Genomic DNA, 21,409 nt, shown 5'->3' with positions numbered 1-21,409 from the left:
GCGCAATTTGAAGCGGCCTGATGAAACGATACAGATTCCAATATAAGAAACCACATCCGCTAGAGAGGATTTCAGAGTATGGCTTGCAAGTGCAGCAGGAGCATCACATGTCTCTCCTGAACGCTGGCAGCTGCTCAGGTCAACCCATCTGCCTGCAGCTTACTGGCACAGTGCAGCTTCACCAGCAACTCTCTGGAGCAGATCTCTTTCAGAAGGTATGTTACTACCCGGACCGGACAGACCAGAGGGTCGTAGAGGTTCTGGGATCCCCCCGGGCTAAATTGAGGTGAAACGACACCAAACGATCACTTTGAACGCTTTATTCGAACAATCCAAACTGCGGAAGGCGTAACGGTGGGCAGCGCGGGTTGCAGCAAAACGTTCACAAGAAGAGAGAAAAGAGAGGAATAAGGAAAAAAAAGAAAGAAGGGGAAAAGAAAAGAGAGACTCACCGCCCTTGGATCCCGCGGTGTCGGCGACGAGCGCGGCAATCCTCCGGTGATGGGCGCGCAACGTGGCTCTTTGCAGTTGTGTCTTTTATAGTCCAAATCTCCGTCCACAGTCACGCCTCTTGAAGACTTATATGGGTTCATTCCAGACAGTTCTCAACATATATAGCAGTGTTCCAGAGGGCTCTTTATCTACTGAGTATGTGCGATTTCTCGGGGTGGTGGTCTTAGGGACTTGCCAAGGAGCTACAAGCCCCCTCTCAGATAAGCTTTGTGTGGCCTCTGGCCACATGTGGTGGGTTCCAGGCTGGTTCTGCCAGAACCCAGGGCTGCACACCCTCCGGCACCCCCCTGTGTCCCTGCCAGCCAACTGCTTGCTAATGGCCCTCTTTGTTACGCAGACCGCACCTTGGTTGCTACAGGGTTTGAGACATTGACAGACATTAACTCTTCCAGTCCCTCACAAGGTACCCATGCAGCAAGACCCGGCTCTGCGCTGACACACCGGGATTCAACAGAGTGTTTACGTAACAATAAGGCTCCTTTGCGTTTGGACTTGCCAATTTTAAATACAGAATAACTGAAAATATTACATTTCCTACTGGGAATTTTACTCTAATTGATTACGTGGAGCCACAGTGCCCGTAGCAGTTTAAAAGCACCGTCACGCACTTCTAAAAGGTAACTATTGTTTTCTATCACTGCACTGGAGTTCACCCTTTTTCTGAAGCCCAGGTGATGTGGAAAAAAAAGTTACTTGTATTTAATGAAAATTATTTGGAATTGGATAACACTGTCATTGATGTAAAGGTCATAAAGCCCACCAACTTAAACAGCAGCCCTGGGTACTTTCTAACATTCTGAGAATGCCATTTATTTATAAAAGGTCTGAGGATTCATAACCTTTCCTTCACCCAAAGGAGAAAAAACAGTGGAGCGAGAGAGTCATAAAGCTGATGTGAACCGTTGTTTTCATGATCCATTTCTCAACAGAATAAAATTGTTCATCAAGTAGTGGTATGTTTATCCTGATCACAGCGCTTCTTTCTCAGTGGTAAAGATGCAATTTGGGAGGTGAGAAAGACTAGAACTACAAGTATAACCAGAATAAATTTTCATAATGTAAACCATTTACAACAAATACAGCAACAGACTTGGAAACGGTAAAGTAAGATGGATATTAACTGTATTCCAGCTTTGTCTGTCAGACATTTCTGTTTCATTTTATCCTCTTTTGGGCAGACACACATCTACACAGCAGATCTAAGTGGTGCTGACAGGGCTGGCAAGTCCATTACTCTTATTAGTTTCACTGATATTTTATCGTTCTCCAGCAATAGCAGGCAATGATACTTGTGTGTATAGAAATATTTGTACACACATATATCCAAATAGATAGGACTTCAAAGCTTGAGACTCCTTAATCTTTTGTTTATAATTGTTTTCCTGAAAAGTCTCAGAGAGAGATACATATATTCCATAGTCTACCGGCAACTCTAGTACAGGGACCTGGCCACGAGCAGCGGTTCTGTGCAATTTTATCACATATTTGTTTATTCTTATTGGAAAACAATAAATGTTTTTTACTCTGTAACTGCAGTTACATCATAGGATATCTTTGTTCCAAGTCCTGCAGTCTCAGTTTGTGAAAGATATGCATGTCTGAGCACTTTGTCCTTAGAGACCTGCCTTTTGGATGCTGTGGCTGAGTGGTGCCCAGCTGCCCAGGTACCACTGGGATGAACTGGGCAGCGAATGCAGAGGCACAGCCCCAGGAGAGGGGAGAGCCTCATGCCTGGAACCTGCTGCAAAATAAGCCTGAAGGATCTGGGGGGTGGGGTGTGGGGGGGTGTTAGGAAGTGGGATTTTCCCTGGGGGAAGGTTAGGGAGGGTGGATGGAGCACCCATCCCCTTACGAAGAAAACCAAGAGCAGGGGAACGTGAGACCAAGACCACTCCTGAGCCCTGGGTCATCATATGGCTGCAAGCCCACTTACTGATTGAGGAGGCCAGCCAGGCATGTTTTCCTGACAGTCATTTAAAACTTATGCTCTTTATTTCTTTGATCCCTTTGCTGAAAACAAACAAACAAACAAAAAACCCATTCTTGTCAGGTTAAAATTGAATATTCTGCAAGACCAGCAGATTTTTCATTCTTTCCCCCAACCCCAAGTGAAATTTCAGGGAAATAAATCATTAAAACCTGCACCTTTATTTCAGTGCAACTGTGCTTTCTAACAGCAGATCACTCTGGCAGAGCTTCTGATCAGCTCCATGAGGAATGGCCGTGCAGAGAGAAGGCCACGTCAAGGTTGCCAGACTTCCGCCTGCAATAACAAGCTGAGAAGTCTTTCCATTCAAATGCTGTTTGTAAAAACCAGGCGGGAGGAGGAGAGGAGGAAGGAGCAGGCTTGTTCCCAGGGGAAAAGCCCGTGCAACAGGTCAGTACTCAGCCAGGAGCAAGGTCTGCCGTATTTTTACCCCCCTACAAAACCCGGAAAAGGAAGGCTGACAGTGACAGCCCTGACATACACTCACCACTGCAGCATGAATGGCTCTCCAGTAATGGGGATTTCTCATAATCAGCCTGTCAGATTTATGTAAAAACAGACTCTGCTTTCGTCTGCCGGAAATCTGCGACCTATTTAGAGATTTCTCAAAGCATGGTGTATCCACATGCTGACGGACAGGGGAGCTGTGCTGACACTCACCTTGCTGGGGCAGTGACATTATTTCAACAACAGTGCCATGCAGCCAAACGGACTTCAGTTTGTGAAAAGAGATCATACAGCACGACCGTAAGAAAAGCCCCGCAGCCCCTGGGAGGGAGCACGGCTCCGGCGTGAGAGGATGCAGTGACCAGGCAGTGATCCCTCCCAGGGGTGACTGCAAGTGGCAGGAAGGTACCTAGATTTGTGGAACGGGGTTTATTTTTCACTGATTCCTGTACTTCCCTGAAAAGCTGTGCTTGCAGTAACACACCTTTATCACAACCTGTCATTTCTGGAGGCTATTGTTTTTGATGGAAATGAGTGCTTCTACAGCCTGGCATGAAATAAAACGGGGCATCTTGCCTGATCAGGACTGAGCGTGCATCACCTCTGCAGGTAACTCCTGTGCTCTAGACAAGGGAAAGGCACAAGATAAATAGATCCCAAGTAATCCCACAAGCCAGATACAGCAGTAAAGCTGCATGATTGATAACCCTTCAGTGGGGAAAAAAAATAACATAAATCCTCATCTGACAACGTGTAGTCTGAGAATTGGACAATTCATTTGGTTGACGTATTTGCTTTTCTGTTGCATTGTATCACTTGTGCTACAGAGCCCAAAGGTGTCACGGGGATCTGGACTTTCTTGTGCTATGCACTTCGCTAAGTACATACTCATAGCTGATGGCAACCCCAGGCAACAAGGGGGGAAGGCAGAACCGCTCACTGTACTACGGCAAAGGGAAACTGAGGCCAAAAAAGAAAGGTTCTGCCCCAAATCCCCCAAGGTAGTCTCTGGAAGAGACAGTGCTCCAGCACAGTGCTTTCACAAAGGCTGGATCCTGCCTCTCTCATAAGCACCAAATGAGCCAGCAAAGATGATTTCTTTGTATTTGGTATTCAAATGAAAAATATTTGCAAGACAGTGATCTTTTAAAAAAACAAGCTTAGCCTCCTCCCCCCCAAAAAGGTTCTGAATTCATTGTTCTTTTCTGTATTGTGGTTCCTGTTTCCTAACGGGCCTTTTGTCTCTTTGTAATCAAAGTCGTTATGGGCAATTTTACGTAAAAACACTCAGGACATTTCCATGGACATAACTGATTAACCAAACACAAATCCTGCTTTGCTGTGTGAGCGGGTTCCTCAGACATGGCAGATCAGGAAAGAGAAGACACTAAACAGAACTAACCCCTGCCACTCTCTTTGGACCAAATTCATAATCCACAGCCCATTGTCTCTCCCTTATTCCCACCAAGGCCCTGCAATGGAAGAGAATTGGGCAGAAACTTTGGGAAGTCAGGAAGCAGCACCGTGATAGAACAGCATCACTTACACACCGTGCATGGGAATTGCACCAGCAGCCACAGACCAAGCCAGGAGGCTGGAAATCCAAATGAGGATTCCTGGGACACGAGCTCCAGCGCTTGAAGTGAGGAAATGAACAGACGAGTCTTGCCGTGCGGAGAAGCGAGGAGGGCTTTACTCTCGCGCTGTCAGTCAGGTAAGAGGTGTGCTGTCCAGGTACTGCACTGATGCTCTGGCGATGTAAGAAACGCTTTTTAGGGTTGTGATTTAGGTCAGAGCAGACTAAAGACACACAGGAATTACTAGGCAGGAATGGGATCCATGTGAAGGAGTTTGGGCAGTTACTGCCCTGTGAAACAGGAATTAATAATGCAAAGAACAGTGCAAAGTAACAGAGAAGCGGTTATCCCTGCACCCCCTCTGCCGCCACCGGCGCCGCGGCAGTCGGCAGCCGGGAGGAGCAGGGAGGTGTGTGTCGGTTCGGTCCAGCCGAGCTTGGTCCCTGCAGCTCCCCGGAGCTCCTGGGGACGCTCAGGTGTCCCCACGGCAGAGCTGTGCCGTCCACCCTGCGGCTGGGGCAGGTGGGAGCATCCTCCAGGTCGCGGGATCTTTACCGGTTGGTGGGTCACCGCCAGCTGAACACGCGCAGTACCGACGGCCAGGCGGGAGCCTCTGACCTCAGCGTAACTGCTCAAATGACGTCAGCTACGCAGGCCACGGCAAGAACGAAACCTCATAGCAGACAGGATAGGAAAAAAACTTCTAAAGTGGTCAGGCAACCTTATGCTTTAACGAGCTGTAACAAGGGCAAAGTGGAAGTCAGGGCTTAGCATGAGATTTTCCTGTAGAGCGTTCAAATGCAAGGAGCAAGGAGCTGAAGAAACAGAAGTTTTGAGCAGCCCATTGTTCATTGCCTGTATTTCGGGTGAGCCTCATAAAATGTCAAGCTTCTAGCACTTTGGGAACGATGCCATTTCCACTGAACAGAACAGAGTACATTTTTTCCAGATGACTAGGTTACTTGCCTAAAAAAATGAAGTTTGTTAATTCGGGCTGAATTCTGGTTTTGTTTTATTATTGCTAAGACAGGGATTATTTTCTCGAAATGTCAAAACCTTTAATGTAGTCATTACTTTATACAAATATTTTTATCAAAAAATGTTATCTTAGATTGAAATTTTGAATCTCTAATTCAGAACATGACACGAAATGGTTTTAGCTTTTATTGTCATTAGTAAGCGAACTATATTTATTTCCTGTTCCTTGTTAACCATCTTTTTCCTGCCTGTGACTTTTGGTTCGTCTTCTAAATGAAAATTGCAATTATTTGAAAGGGCAGCTCTGCATCCATGCCTGACAAAGGCACTCAGACTGAAAAGTATCAACTCCAGGCACCTCATCCACCTCTCAGTAAAGTAAAGGAGATCTTCCAGGTGGTGATTTACATCCCTGAGGCTAAGCCTCACCCTCTGAAGCGGCTTCCTTGGTTACAGAGCATCCTGCGGAGCCTGACTTCTTGGCTTGGAAATGATGTCTTCCTTGTAGAGGAAAGGACAGCCTCAGAGGTAAAATGTGAGAAGCAGCAAACTGTTACACATCATTAGTCCTGCTCCATTTCAATAACGATAGACTACCTTCCGGTGATATCCATGTCAGATCTGACCATCCGACATTCACGTCAGATTTCTCCAAGGTCAGCTAATCCTTATTGATGTGCTGACATGCCAAATACCATACATTGGGTCATAACTAAATCTGATTACACTAGTAACAGCGGGTGCTGGGTAAAAATGAACTGCAGGAATAATGAGACATGCATGCATAGCTTGCTGAACAGCATGGGGGGATTTTTTTGTGCTCTTGCTTTCACTACTTGGGACCTACTGGTTCTGAAGTAAAACCAGCATCAGTATATAGCTTCTGAAGATGAGCAAAACACATCTAATTTCACTTCTAGATGGAAGAGAGGAGGAGATGTGGCTGGAAAAAGAAAAAGAAAAGAAAGGAAAATGAAGAGCTAGACAGAAGCCTTAAAAAACAGAAATGGGAATGAAAATATGTTGGTATCAACTGCTGCCGTTCTCTTCTGGAGCTGCTTCCATTCAGGAGATTTTCCTCAAAAGCCGACGCAGCTGAAGCTTGGTAACGGATCTGCAGCCAGTGAGCACTGACTATAGCTTAGCAAACAGGATTTACATGAACTAAAAATGAGTTAGCAGAGGAAAAGGTACAGCAATTGTGAGAAAACATTTCAGCTTCTTGAACTCATCCTTAATATCAGCTTTTTATATCACACTTTGCTAGGCAGAAAAAGACGCTTATCAGAGTGGGAAGGTTTAGCATTTAACTTCTGGGCTTACAGCTAGTTTCAGCAACATGAGTTTTATATTGAAATTCATCTGGAAATGTTAGTGTGCTAGGTACTATGTAAAGAAATAGCCTATACCTTGTGGAGCTCACAATCCAGACAGCCTAAGAGCAGACTACGGAAAACACGTACGACAGAGAACCAAAGAAATTACAGGGTTTTCCAAAGAGGCAGATGGAGCTTTTAATGGAGAATTAAGAAATGAATCCTGCTTTTTCAAGACCTACGTCAGTACCTTCATTACAAGAGCTTTCTGTCTCGAGTCACACCTCTCCAGCCCCAGAGCTGGGTGGAGGCAAAGATCTCATGCTCAGTACGAACAGGTTTTTGAGAGTGAACGACCTGCCTGTGCACACTACTGCTTGCTCGGTTCCTTCGCACACTCAAAGTAAAGGAACCTCGGCTGCCGTTCTGAAATGCAGCCTCTGTTGTAAGTTGGCCAAATGATTTCTCAAAAGTTGAATAAATGAACATGCAATCCAGTCATAACAATTTTGTCGTAGCCGTTTTGAGAGACTCCACAGCTGCGAGCAACCGCTTTGCTCAGGAATTGACGACTTGAGGCAACAGGTATTTATTACAGTAATAGGGGCAACACCTCCTCTATCTGCTCTCTCAATACATGAAGAAAAAGAGAGACTGGAGTAAGATTTTGCTCCTGACAAGAAAGACAGACGGTCTTTATACAAGCCCAGAGCCGCCTTCATGATGTAGTGGCTGAGATCCTCCTGGAAGAGGAAGCTGTTATGAATAAGAAAACATTGCAACAGCCTTCCAACAAGATTTATTCTCTTGATGATAAGCCAAATTAGTTTTGCTATTCTCTTCTTAATCTGATTGACAGGGCAAATCTGTCATCTTTTATCATGACACCTAAATTGGAAGTAAATTAAATCAACAAGCATGAAACTATGTAACACTTGATCTTGCACATGACTGCAGGGCAGGATACACAATGGGACTGTATATGTTCCTTCTGGATGCTGTAATGCGTGTTTACTGTCAGGCTGTGAAGGAAAGAAACCCCTGTAATGGCTCCCTTCGCCTCCAAGGTGGAATCTTCTTGCCTGCAGGCTTTTATGCATCTGCATCCTAACAAGCTGCCTTAAAAATAATTTGATAATTGAAGGTTATAATTTGTGCATCTTAACGTTTACTTGATTTAATTGAGCATTAGTGTTAATTAAAACAAGTCAATGGCTTCAATCCCAGTTCAAGAACTTGGCATGCAGGAGAAGGTGATTCTTTCTTCCTACCTATATCCAGATATATCTCTGTTATGATATAGAATGTGAATGAGTTGAATAAATAAAAGTTACTCACCCTTACTTTTCTGTCAGTTGCCATGAAGAAAGTGATATTATCAAACAGATCAGTAATATGCTAGCCTTCCCTTAACTAAAAGAGTACTGCAATAAAATAAGAAACTTGTTCTTCTCTGTCCTTCCTGTAGCCTCGGGAACAAACAGAAAATTATTCCTATTTTGAAAAACACTCAATTTTTAAAGTATTGAGGATAAATTCTGTAACCTCTAGTCTGATCCAACTCTGAGTGAATCCATATTTCCATTTCTATTGATTTAAATGAAAGTAGAACAGCCACATAGTTATCATTCAGGAAAAAATTCCCTTTGAAATTAAAGATTTGCCTAGGAACCGCAGGATTTTCTTCCAAAAGTCTGTCTTCGTTTTTTAGGTTTTGCAGCAAACTTCTCTCTGCAAGGAATGCATGCTTATGAAAAGAAACTACATTTCTAGCTTGCCTGAGCAAAAGTGACTTTTCACATCTGGTGAAGTTTATATTACACACAGATATATTATATTTTTCATTTGCGTATACTGAGTATTTTTTAAAAAAGATCTAATCTCCTCCAATCTTATTCAAAGTAACACATTTATTGCCATAAAGCATTTATTGACTACAGCTGATAGCCTGTGAAAAGTAAAACAAACCAAATCCAACCTTATCTAATTTCTTGTAAACATTGTACGTGTAAAAAAATGTTCTCCTCGTATCCCAAAACTGAAATTTTAAGGCTCCAAACAAGATCTCATGAAAATTACAAATGCATTAATTATACTGAATAATCTTAGTAATCGCAGATAGATACTAGCTTATAGGATATTAGATTATTATTGTACAGTACTGCAAAATTTTAACCAACCTCGTCAGCCATGACAAAGTCCTTGTGTGTACTCATCTCATTATAAACAAAACTGAGAAAATATTGCATATTGTGTGGAACAACTAAAGCAAATCTATCTTTCTTTCTATCAACAAATCCATTTTGCTTTGATTTTTAAGTCACCCAAATTGAATATGGATCTCTTGATCTGATATTACAATGTTCAATGAAATGGAAGAAATATCTTTAGTTCATCATGACCAATTCTGCCTTTTTCAATAGACAGAGACCAGAATCTTCGCCGCACAGAACAAAATGGAAAACGTAATCAGAGTAAGAAGGAAAACGTTTACATGTTGTTCTAATGCCAGAATGAGGAGACATCAAAAGCAGACAGGAGGAAGCTGTGTCAGAACAAGCGAAATTGGATGTGCAACAGAGTCCTCCCTGGGGAACTCCTTAGCACAGGATATTTTGATGCTAACAGTTTTCATGGGTTCAAAAAGCAGCTGTGCAAATTCAGCAAAGAAAAAATGCATCGGGGCGAAAAAGTATAGACACTCTATTTGCCACAGGACATTTTTCAGTCTATACTGCTGATGGCTAAGGTTTATTTTAGAAGACTGTCACTACATGCTTGTGCATAGGAAGGGATGGGTGAGAGGGAGATAAGGGCTTCCACTACTCCCTTCTAGACTTACAATTGCCTTTGAGAATGAACATTTGGTGAAATGCATAGTGCAGCAACAGGCAGCTGTTCCCACGCCGTTGCAGTGCCATATAGAATCCTGTAAGGTATAAGGTGTCCTATAACAGGCAACCAGTTATCCTATTCCATCACCTGAAGTTCAGTATAGCACACTTCTGAGGGCTTTAGAGGCATAGCTGTCATACCTGCTCCAGCTGCTTTTTTATAATGAAATGTCTTCATTATATATGCAAACACATAGGGGTGTATGATGAGAAATAGGTCTTGCCGTCTGTTTCCATTAAATACAATGAAGTGGAAGAATGTTTTTAAAGGAGAGCACGAAGAAATTAATTTAAAAGATGAGCTATCCATGAAAATGACACAGATAGCTACTGTGAATGTGATGTACTTACACCAAAGAGTAATCTCATAACAGCTGATAGAACCTGGAGTTAATTAAACTCCATCTAGACTGATATTTTTGCACACTAACTAAACCTATTGATTTAAACTTGCCATAAATGTAGCTTTCTGTAAATCATTTTTCCTAATTAAACAATTCTTGTATTATGTCAGGGTATAAAGAATAAATTACTTGTAACTACTTTTGTTTCAAAGCTTAATCAATGTCTGAGCTTAACTATTTTATATCTCATATAATTTTTTCACTTAACTGTGCAGATCTCAGAAACTGTCCATCTCGGGCTACCATTGTGTACTTTGAAAAATGACACTTTTCTGTTCTATTGCTGTGGTCTTTATATATCAAAAGTAATTTGCTTAGCATGCAACAGAAAACCGTCTCGTCTGCCTCTGACCAGGGACACCTACCAGGGGGTACCTGGCTCAAAGATTATTACAGAGGGATAGACTCTCTTCTAGAAGGTCTGTTGCCAATGAGCTAGAATTAACCCAACCAAATTTTCAGATCCTGGACAGAGACTGTAAGGTTGGTAAATAAAAAATCGTATTTAATTCATAACTGGAGCAGGTTTGATCCTAATATTATCATGGTTCAGTAAACATGATACTTCTGAAGCCTTTTCAAAGGGAAGTCATATTTATCATAGCATTGTTACTCAGTCTGATCAGACCCATCTTCACCACTTGGCTCCATCAGAGACTTTACCCACGTTATCAAACCTATGGAGAAATTTTGGATATGCAGCAAGCAGTAATGTGAGTGCCTGTTAAGGAAAGCAAATTCTTTTTGCTGCCCGCTTCATTGCGTTTGAAGTCCTGGAACCGAATTTTAACACAGGAGAATAAAACACACAGATGAGAATCACTGCCCAAGAAGGACAATCCTTCCTTCGCTGGCAGTGGAGGGAGCCTTGCATTGGCAAGTCACCCAACTTGTTGCTCACAAGAGTCCCACTGGTATGTCTAAAACCACCAAAAGACAAGTGGAAGAGCTGCCATCCTCGGTATCCTCAGTGAGTCCATGGGAAACATCTATAGGTATGTTCCTGTAGGGGCCAAAGGCAAAATATTTCTTCAAGGGTCAGCCCTTTGAGTGCTTTGTGCTGCTCTGGGAAAATGCAAACTAAAGAATAGTCCCAAAGGATTTTTCATCTGCTACATTTTATGCAAAGGGAATTAACCTTTGTATAATACAGCTGCATCTTATTAGTCCTATCCCGTGGTAGCATCATCTTCGGGAGGCTTCTTGCTCAGTATTCTTGAATATGTTAAAAAAATTCCTACATAAGCAAAAATGTAGAAAACCATAAAGCTGTAGTTTAGTATGAAAACACTTATGAACATCTTCAGTGTAAAAAAAAAATCTAATCTGTTGTAATCCCTACAAAAACACACTATTAACTTAGAAAATTCGACTGGATTAATTAATCTGCATTACCATCATTAGCAAACTGGATTTCACTCATACACACTAGTAATTAATTCTGTATACCACGTGACTAAACAGCTCTTCTCAGACTTCAAAGAGCAGGAGAAATCTTTTTCTGTTTTAGCAGAATTTGTCTAAATCCGTGTGCAGTGTCCTGTTTCACCCAGACACAGGACCTCTGCACCACTCCAGTGCAGCTATCCCGCCTGCCCCGTTCCCCACGCAGCTACAAGATGGTGACATGAAGTTTAGCTTAGAGATAACCCATAAATAATGTAATATGCATATGACAACCAACAAAATTGAAGATACTGGGTAAAAGCATCCATCCAACCGATTCCATCTGCAACCAATTAAAAAAGAGTGTGAGCCAAGTCCGGAGGACTACTCATCCCTCTTGTTCTGTGCACCTACTTTACAGTAGGATAAGACTGTGTTTGGAGGTGTCAGTCTTCCTTCGCTGACAATAACAGAAGCCTGTACAACCAGCTGAGAGCAGGGGCTGACAGTCGATAGGTGAGCTAAACCCCCGTTAATGAAACAAATGCTGTCACGAGGTACGTCCTTCTGCAGTCTCTGTGTTCCAGGCAGTTTCGAACGATAACAGACGCAGTCTGATGGGAAAGGGGCAGCCTGCACGCACACAGCTACGGCAGAACTTATCCAGCATCAGAGAGAACGAGATTCAGACACAACTTCATGATCATAGATTGCACTTGAAACCTCTGTACCAAAAAAATCCCATTAGGCGAAAGGAAGCCTGCCAGGCTCTCCAAAGCATCTGTTACACCCAGCTCCCCTCTTGTAGCAGCAGTGCCTGTGCAGGTTCAGTCGGTTTCTGAACCAGACTGTGTCGAGTCAGTGGTGCATGCAGAGCTTCTGATTACGAGATAATTTGGTGACACAAGGCCATTTAATGGGCTGAGCATGGATATGTTAATAGAAACCTGTCAAAAATTAAATGTACAACTCCCCAAACACATCAAGTTTGTTGAGATACGCTGTTGTCTTTATTTGTAGTTGGGCAACACACTTCATTACAGAGTGACTAAATCAATGAATCTGAACGGAAGCTTTAGCTTTAAAAAGAACATTTTCTAATAAATGCATTTTGAACTGGCTTTAACAGTTAATGTGGCAGATTCTGAATGTCTTGTGACGGGAAGACTTAATGCCTATTAATTAGTATTACTATTACTATTTTCGTATTAAGTCTCCATGGTAATAATACTGTCCCAGAGGATGCCAGGGGAAAATTGGATTTGATTTTGATGTGAAGAGTTCAAACCATTGCAACAATATTCTCAGCTTCTAACTAGGGTTACTGTAGAACACAAGATGCAGATTTTGTCCCTTTTCATCAACTCCTATGACTTAGGAAAGGACAGTTTTTAGAAACGCAGCTACTCATAATTTAGCGAGTTCAAGCAATGGAGTGTCTGCTACATGCAATTACATCCCCCATACCAAGTTAAAACCTTATTTCTTGTGAGATTGCTTTCTAGTGTTCAGAATTTCTAGTTTGAACTTCCACCAAGCAGATCTTGCCTGATACATTAAAGAACCTTTTCTTAACAGGAAGATGCATAAATACATGCACACCATGATCCAGTCAACTCTTAGCTTCCTCTGGGATAAAATATTTAGACCGAAGGGGGTTTTCTGTATTCTGTATTTTTCTTTTTCAGGCAGGTTTTCCCAGAACTCATTTAATTCTTATTTTTGTTGTTGTTGTCAGGGTTTTCTAGTTCTCACCTGAACAAACATTTTACTATGGGAACAGAGGGAGTGTATTGGGTCTGGCTGAGACGGAGCTAATTTTCCCCACAGCAGCCCTCCCAGCGCTGGGCTCTGTACTGGCAGCTAGATCGGTGTGGATAACCCACCAGGGGTTTGGCTGCTGCTGAGCAGCGCTCCCACAGCATCACGGCTGTCTCTCCAACATTGCCCCCCCACCATAGGCTGGGGGTGGGCAAGATCTTGGGAGGGGACAGAGCCGGGACAGCTGACCCCAACTGACCACAGGGATATTCCGTACCGTATGATGTCTGCTCAGCAACAAAAGCTAAGAGAAAGGAGGAGGGGGGAGGCATTTGTTATTACGATGGTTGTCTTCCAGAGCAACCGCTACGCGTACTGAAGCCCTGCTTCCCGGGAAGTGGCCGAACGTCGCCTGCTGATGGGAAGTAGAGAACAAATCTTTTGTTTTCCTTTGCTTTCACACGCGACCTTTGCTTCTGCTTTATTAAACTGCCCTTATCTCGACCTACGAGCCTTTCGTTTTATTTTCTCCCCCCGTCCAGTTGAGGAGGGGGAGTGATAGAGCGGCTTTGGTGGGCACCTGGCATCCGGCCAGGGTCAACCCACCACAGGGAGGTGAAAATCTTGTAAGGGTACCTTCGGTGTGGGTTTGCAGGAATGGGTTCTATGGTATACATAGGCTTGGGTGGAGAAATAGTTTCCAGAAAAGAGCAGGACAAAGAGAAGAAGAATACATGCTGAGAAGGCAGCATGTGAATGTTTCCCAAGGACTGGTGAGTTTTAGAGACTAGTAGGCCCGAGGGACTTTATAAATAGCCATGTAGAAGCCACCGGCATGCCAGTGCCAGCCTCTGCTTCTGAACACGGAGCTGGGGTTGGGCTCCTTTCTGGGGCTCCCGCTGGGCAATGAGGAGTAGATGTGTGAGGCAGCCGAGTGAATTTGTGAACGTGTGTGTGAACAGTTATCTACTGCTGTTAACAGAATCAAGTTCTTGTTGCTAATAACAGCAGCTTAATGAATAAAAGGCTTTCTACAAGAAGATCACTGTGATCTTTGACTCCTGACACCATCGCTCTTATCAGGGAAAGGGGAATTCACAGCAGAACGTTACTCCTATTTCTTTTCTACTCCCTTATCATTGTGCGTTACAGCAGAGAAAACAAAGTGAGAAGCACCACCCTGCTTTCATCCCCGCCGTGGTGGTTTTGCAGCTGTAAGGATCGTTCCTCAGCCCCACAACTGCTGTTGAAGCAGCAAAAGGCAGGAAGATCAGCGGCCTGTCTTTGGCAGCCAGAATAATTTTCTTTTCTTCCACCTCCACGTAGCCAAGGATACATTAATCCTCCTTAGCCCCAGTGTCTCCATGGGAGCTCACATGCAGTTAGAATGAAATCCTTTCCTCATATAAATATTAGACATCTAAATCTGAGCCAGTTTTCCGCGCTCCCTTTAGAGTCCATAGGGAGGAATGGGCAATTCATTCCCATTCATCTGATTTACCTACCTAACAACTGTCCTTCTGATGTTCTCATTTCTCTTCATTAGTTTTGAACAGAATCCAGGGTGACTTACCCTGATTTAAGGGCTAGCTCTTAGCTGTCTAAGCCTAGACACACCCAGTCCTAATGGTCTCCACTTGCTGCTGAAACCCCTGCTTTCCAGGGCTCAGCTCCCCAGTCCCCATACCATGCGATAATGGAGTGCTTTGCCCCTATAGACCTGTTAATGTTTATTTATATGCATGATAACCACACCTTGCAGAACAAAGCCAGCTCTACCACTCCACTCAGATCATCTCTGCCACCCACTCCATGCATGATAACCTCATTACTAGCACTCTTGGCAATGATGATACATTGCCTTTCCTGTCAAAGTATTTCATAGCAAAGGTCTGAGAACAAGTGTTACAAAGCCTAGAAACTATTCCTTGGTGGGTTCCTCGTAAACAGTACATGTCAGGTATTCATGCTCCTGAGAGAAATTGTTACAGTGCTTCCACGCCGGCTTGAAGAACCCTGACTGTATAAAATAATAGAAAGAGAAAGCACAATTTAAAAGTTAAGGGCATAAACTGTATCGATGGAGAACAGTATGACAGGAACACTTAGTGTTGGAAAAGCTATCATTAATTTAAGTTTGTTTTGATTTTTAAGATATAGAATTCATATTCATGACATTTGTTTTTATTTAATAGGGATGACTGTGGTACAACTGAGCAATATTGCTATGAAACCTGTTATAAAGGAACGGAATGCAATCTGATCCTATGGAGAGACCTTGCTGAACAAGGGCAGGCAGGAGCCCTGTGTCTCCTCTGCCTAGTCTTCACTAGAAAAGGTTCACAGAGTAACCGGAGAGGATTGTGCCAGCCAGGTTCAAAGAGGCCATGCAGAAAGACGACTGGTTTACTGTCCACCACATTTGCCATTTACATAAGCTTGAATAATGGCAGCTGTCACTCAGGCTGCAGGATGAGGTCTCACAGCAGCTCCTGGGCATGGAGGATTTGCACTTCCCCCTTGAACGGGAGAGTGCTTGGCCACATTCTTGGGAGAAGAATCAGAATAAACTCTCTCTTCAGAGAGTTTTGCCATAAAATCTTTGCATTGTGTAAGCTGATGGGATTTTATGAGTATTTTGAAGTCCATTTCCCAGAAGCACTGCTAAGAAGTTAATCTCTCAGCTTGGTTGGAGAATGTTATAAAAGGTATGTAGCTTATCAAAGGGAGAAAAGGACACAGCTTATGAAGAAATGTGAGCTGCTAAAAAGGCTTGTGCTGTCCACACAGGTAGTTTTGTAACCAGACCAGTCAGCTTGAAAATCATTTCTCTCTACCTAGAACCACAAGAACTTGCTGGTTTGTGAAGGGCTGACAGAGGAGGTGTTGGGAATAACACAAGAAGAAGTCAAAGAGGAGGGTGATCTATCTAAACTAGACACAACCATAAAATCAGTAACAGACTCAGTCCTGGGTAAACACAACTAGGACCATCACCTCTTGTTTTTCCAGCATGCTTGCAGCAAAGTAGAATTTGTGATGGCAAAACAACAAAAGAAATATATTTTTTGGCTTTGGCGATCACATTTGTTTCAAGATTTATCCCATACTCAGTATTTCATCTTCATCTTGCAAAAAGTGGCTACAGTTGCACTCAAAGAAGTCAGCTGTCAAGTATTGTCAATGTTTTAATAAGTGTACCCAGTTTTCTCCGTTCTTAAACAACTCCAGTGATTCCAGGTCGTCAGCCTGTGGGATATGTGGTAACGTGCAGTAAATATTGAAACTATTCACCAAACTGAATCTAATTTGCAGAAGATTGCAATCAACCCCAAACTTTTTTTTGATTTAACTAAGACATCCTACCTTTCCTGGATGATTATAACTTGCTTTGCATTATAGGCTGAAATTTTTCTCTTATTAGTTTTTTAAACCTGAAGATTGTGATGCAAAAGGGAGTGATGGCACTAAAAGATTAAAGATAGTCTTATTTATTTTTTTTAATAAGCAGACCTCATTTTTTCATCCAGAGCTTTTTTAGATCATTTGCACACAATATGAGTGAAAAAGATGCCTCCCCCCCCCTCCCCGCTTTCATTTTGAATTCCTGTCACAGTAAAATAGCAAACAGACTTTTAAAATAATGACTCCTGATTTGAAACCTTGACTAATGAGGTACAGCCTGGTTTAACAGCATTGTTCTAAAGGTTTAAAAACATGGAATTAGAATTGATTCATTATCACAACATTAACTGCAGTGGTCACAGTTTCCAAAAACCCATTAAAAAGGCTACTAAGGCGGCCACGGTCGCAGTGGAGTAAACCCTTGACTCATCAGAGAGCTCCTTCAGGAGCCCACCAAGGGGTGTCTGCCAAGGCGGCTGATTACCAGAGACACGTTACCAATGGATATAGTACCGAAAAAGGAATCCAATCTTCTATAGACTCCCAATTACCGAAGAGAGTCCTCATAGATTATCTAGAAGAAAGTGATTTACTGAGCTTTGCAGTGATTACAATCTCCATTGTAGCAGATACAATGCTTATTTTGCACACAACCTCCACAGAGCTTTGGGCAAATAATTAAAGCAAATAATCTGTTATTCCTCGATTAATTTTGCCTGCTTTCTTTTTCTTCTCCTAGTGAAACGTCCTTGAGCTTATTGCTTTTTCTTTGGATAAATCTATTATTCAGATTTATTCCTCACTCAGATGTATTTGAAGAGCATTTGTATCTCACGCTTCCTCCAGGAGCACCCTCAAACCTCAGCGTGAACCACCGCCTCCATGATGCGCTCAGCTTCTGCTACCGCTCCCCTCCCCACGCTCGCTGAGGTACCTGGGCACCCCCAGACATGCCGAGGCACCGGCTGCCCCCCACACCGGGTACCTGGCACTGCCCCCCACTCAGCCTGGCCCCCCAGACATGCTGAGCACCGGCTGCCCCCCCACACCGGGGTACCTGGGCACTGCCCCCTGCACTCAGGGGCCTGGGCACCAGGCCTCTGCTAAGGCATCCAAGAGCCGCCCCGGGTATCCCCCCCAGCCGGCCATGGAGGGCCCAGGCACGGCTCCACATGGAGAGAGGCGGTCGCTGTCCTTTTCCACACACCCCCCCGCTACAATGGCACCCAAAATGGTGCCCCAGGCCTGAGGAGCACTGGGCCAGCCCGAGGGTGCTGGCTGGTCCCTGTCCGGTGGCCTGCAGCCATCCACCGCTGAGGTGTCCCTAGGAGGGGCGGGATGGCTCCGGCGTCAGAGGCAGTTGAGGTGTCACCCGTCGCTCGGGCACCCTCAAGACCATGATGGTGAATGTGACGGCCACGTACGTCAGGGGGGATGTCACTTTTTGCGTCCATTCCCAATGTTTTTATTTTCTTAGCGTTACGAAAATACGTATGGGCCTGATAACACGCCTTGTTTTCCGAGACAACTTTGCCTCTCTCCAGATTTCTCTTAGAAATATGTCGCCGGTGACGGTTGTGGCTTTCAGGTGCTACTACATATTTAGGAGTTCCAGTGTCAGAAACTTTAGCACTTGTAGTTTCTCTGGGTTATGATGAATGATAGGCTGTTTGTGGTAGAAAGCTTTAGAAAACATGTTTTCTCAGGAATGGTTGTGCTTTTTGTGAGTAGCCATTACGAGGATTATTAAATTGAACATTCTGGTAAGTTCTGTTGTTTACACCAAGATTCTCCTGTAACAATTCCATATGTTCTTAGAGCAAATTATCCCAGGGAATGCGGGAAAGAACTCAGCTTATTTTCAAAGGGAAAGAGGTAAAGGACTTGTCTGTCCTGTAGATTGTAGTGCACTGTAGAAATATGTAAACTAAGTTCAAGCAAGCAATTAAAACTAGAAGCAGTTCAGCTATGGCAGCATGGGGTCTAGCAGAAGCTCATTTTTTGCTAGAAAGCAAGTTAAAATAGCTTACAAAAAGCCTGCTTTTGCAGCTAGCGTACATCTAGCATCTGAGCTGGCACATCTAAAAGTAGGTCGATTTTTCCTAAAGGATGCTGAGATCTGTTGTGCAGAGGACACAAGAGAAGGAGTTTCTGATCCCTATTTTCTTGGTTTTGAATGGCAAACTGGCTGCCAGAGGTGGGGATCAGAGCAAAGTATGTCAAAATAGCTTCCCGGTAAGAGCAGCAGCCATTTAAACAAGGTTTGGATGTAACTGATCTCCTTCTGGCAGCTTTTCCCAGCCAGCCAGCCTGCCTTTCATCAAACCCTGACTTTGACAGACACCTTGGGATAGCCATGAACATCTAACAGCTTGCGGTCAGATTAAATGTGGGCTGATTAAATCAAAACTTTATGGTGGTGTACATCAGCTGTTATCATACTTAGCCTGAGTCCACCATCCCTTTGCTGTGTATCCCCTGGTAAGCTGGGAAGTTGCAAATTTGTCCTGCTTAGAAAAACTGTTTTCTCAGAATATCATTAATTGCCCATAGTGGAAAAAGCAGAAAGCAGAGAGCTCACTGAGATAAACTGGCTGGTCCAAGTGGTTGAAGGCAGGTGGTATTATACAATGACAAATAATTCAGCTCCCCAGATTTCTCCCAGAGTCTAGTGTACTTCAGCCCACACTCCTGTATGGCAGTGCACTCCCGGGCTCCTTTCTGGGTTGAATAAGCTGCTTATGAGGCAGAACCTAGCCCTGTTTCTGGGCAAATTATACATAAGGCACCACGCCTGATAAATAATATAGATGAGGCCAGACAGGTTCGGGTCTTCATCTTACACAGTCCTTCAAAGCTTTCAGATGCTTTCAACTAAAAACAACCAACAAAAAAAGGCCAAGTGCCATGCAGTCTCCTAGGTCCTCTGCCCAAGGAAAGGTGAGCCTGGGGTAGCACGGACACAAGCCGTGCTGCACTGCACGACGCGCAAGCCAGGGATCCCTCTAAGGTGGAAAGATGCCTTTAGCACCGGGTGCAGCCATGTTCTATGTCGAGCCGGGACTTGGGACAATCCTAGCTGTAAACCGTCCAGTTCCTTCAAATATCTCAACCGAGAGGCCCGGGGTGCCTGCTACCACTTTTCTGCTCCTCTGAAAATGCCAGTCCACACGCTGATAGTACCTGTATGAAGGTGCAATGAGGAAAAGAGCAACCCTGTTAAGAATCTGTATGATAACTTTCTCTAATGAGCTGGGGTTTTTCAGTCTTTTCTTTGTATTGTCCTCTTCCTTTTTTTTTTTTTTTCCTTTCTTTTTTTTCTGATCATTGCCCTTTAAGCTGCTGTGCAGCATCTTGAAAGACACTCCTCTCCCCATAAACTTTCAGAGCAATCAAAGAAACAGAGCATCACTTCCTGGATTGCAAGTAGAGCAACCAGGTAATTCAAAGGGCCATGCCATCAGATAGTGCAGGGTGTCTTGGCAGCATTTGGATAGATGGATTATCAGGGATTTTTCCTCCTCCGTTTGAAGGAAATGTGGAGGCATTCATTTCGGTGCCACTGTTTCTGTGCTGGCCTCAGAATTAGGCTCACAGGTAAACTCTAGCCAGCTGCAACAGAGTTATAAAGAAGAATTCAGTTATTTCCTTAAGAATTCTTCACAGCTGTCTTCATATATTTTGCTCAAATTGTAGAAAAAGCTGTGATTTCATTGACTGTACGTATACAGCCTGCCATTTCAACAGATGTACTGTTCCACCCAGTGTGGATGAAACAGCAGCCAGTTGAACCAGCACTGAGCAAAGGCATTGGGCAGCGGATCTGGGCATCAAGACGGTGGTGCTGAGCTCACCCAGGAACATCATGTGTGTGGGGACAGCACTGCCGTCTGTAAGCTTGCTGGTCTATGGGCGTTGCTTTCTCTGTCCCCTGCTTGTTATAGATCCCTGCACAGACCCGATTACTATGTGAAGCTTCATCTGGGCAAGTCCCACTTTGCATGAATTTCAGCAACTGCATTGCAAAGCCCCCACATTGCCATTTTACGTTCCCAAATTGGGAGGACGTAGCTCAGCAGGCTGCAGAGTTTCACAGCACAACAGATCTAACTGAACACTCACAACCGTCCAGCCCAGCTCAGACCCCCACTATGATCACGATCACGCTGAGAAGGTATGCAGCCGGAGGATCTGCACACTGCATACATTCGAGATATCTGTGAAGAGTTTGCAATTTGCAAACAGAACAGGAGGTTAAGGTCAACAGCGTAACTGGTTGCTGTGAACGATTTGCTGATCTGTGCAGCGGAGTGATGCAGTCTGTGGCAGATACCATTAAGGGTTCAGTGTCTGACCCTGTGGAAAGGACCCATGCAGACCCCTCTGCTATAGCAGTGATAGTGACCCTTCGGAGTTACTGTGGCCAGCGTTTGCCTTGGGTTTTTTGTTATGTTATAAAAGCAAAGACATCGGCTATAAAAAGGATCTGCTGGATCAAAACATCTAATTTTTGAAGAACCCTGACGAAATGCCATTCCTTGCTCTATATCCTTCTGTGATATATCTAGTTCGCTAGCAAGGACACGGGATGAGCCACCTATTCTCCTTGGAAAAGGTTGCAGGGTCTGATAAAACGCACTTGCAGAAAGATGAAGGCACAGCAAGAAAAAATGTTCCTTTGGGATTTAAATGCTGATACAATGATGAAAGATACTCCTTCTGCTGGGCTACACACTCATTT

This window comes from Gymnogyps californianus, chromosome 5, assembly GCF_018139145.2.
Source record: "Gymnogyps californianus isolate 813 chromosome 5, ASM1813914v2, whole genome shotgun sequence".
NCBI classification, from domain to species: domain Eukaryota; kingdom Metazoa; phylum Chordata; class Aves; order Accipitriformes; family Cathartidae; genus Gymnogyps; species Gymnogyps californianus.
This window is presented reverse-complemented; position numbering follows the sequence as displayed.